Source organism: Erythrolamprus reginae, chromosome 11 (assembly GCF_031021105.1).
Source record: "Erythrolamprus reginae isolate rEryReg1 chromosome 11, rEryReg1.hap1, whole genome shotgun sequence".
Taxonomy (NCBI): domain Eukaryota; kingdom Metazoa; phylum Chordata; class Lepidosauria; order Squamata; family Dipsadidae; genus Erythrolamprus; species Erythrolamprus reginae.
This window is the reverse complement of record NC_091960.1, coordinates 5,064,456-5,064,942: the sequence shown is the minus strand read 5'-3', so window position 1 is coordinate 5,064,942 and position 487 is coordinate 5,064,456. Positions and strand designations below refer to the sequence as shown.

The following is a 487-nucleotide window of genomic DNA, read 5'->3' as shown; positions in this document are numbered from 1 at the left end:
CGAACTGCCAAATTGCAGGCAGCTGGCACGCAGAAGTAGCCTGCAGTACTGCACTCTAGCAGCTGCACCATCACAGCTCAATTTATGTCTTGCTTAGAAACAGAAATTTTGGATAAATCAAGGGCTCCTACTTGTGATTTGATAGCAATGCTTTTAAGGGTGGCTAAACCCTTCTTCCCCCGCTGGAGATGAATTAATGTTCAGAAGTTAAGAGTGTTTAGGGAGTAGCAGAAAAGAGACACTGCCAAGACAAAGGGGGGGGGGGGAATAAATGTTTTGCCAGGGCTTGGTTCCACGTTTATCCACAAATGAGGGGTTTTTTTTGCAGAAGTTACTTTAAATGTAGGACGGTAGTAGTAGCAATAGTGACCTCTGCTGGTTAAAAATAGACATGAACTTTTCAAAAATATTTATGCATGACGAATATGATTTCCAAGGAAGTGTATTTTAAGCGAAGATTCTTCAGGGCCAAAAGGGCAAGATGGTG

The 487-nt window shown here is 42.5% G+C and overlaps 1 protein-coding gene across 1 annotated transcript in view; it reads left to right on the top strand.

Annotated features, from left to right (window-relative positions):
* Positions 1 to 463: 463 nt before the first annotated feature.
* The window catches only part of CD79A (CD79a molecule), a 22,089-nt gene continuing 22,065 nt past the window's right edge, over positions 464 to 487 (top strand). The window contains exon 1 of the mRNA XM_070763766.1: positions 464 to 484. The gene's annotated coding sequence lies outside the window, so the exon portion shown is untranslated. The remainder of the gene's footprint in view (positions 485 to 487) is intronic.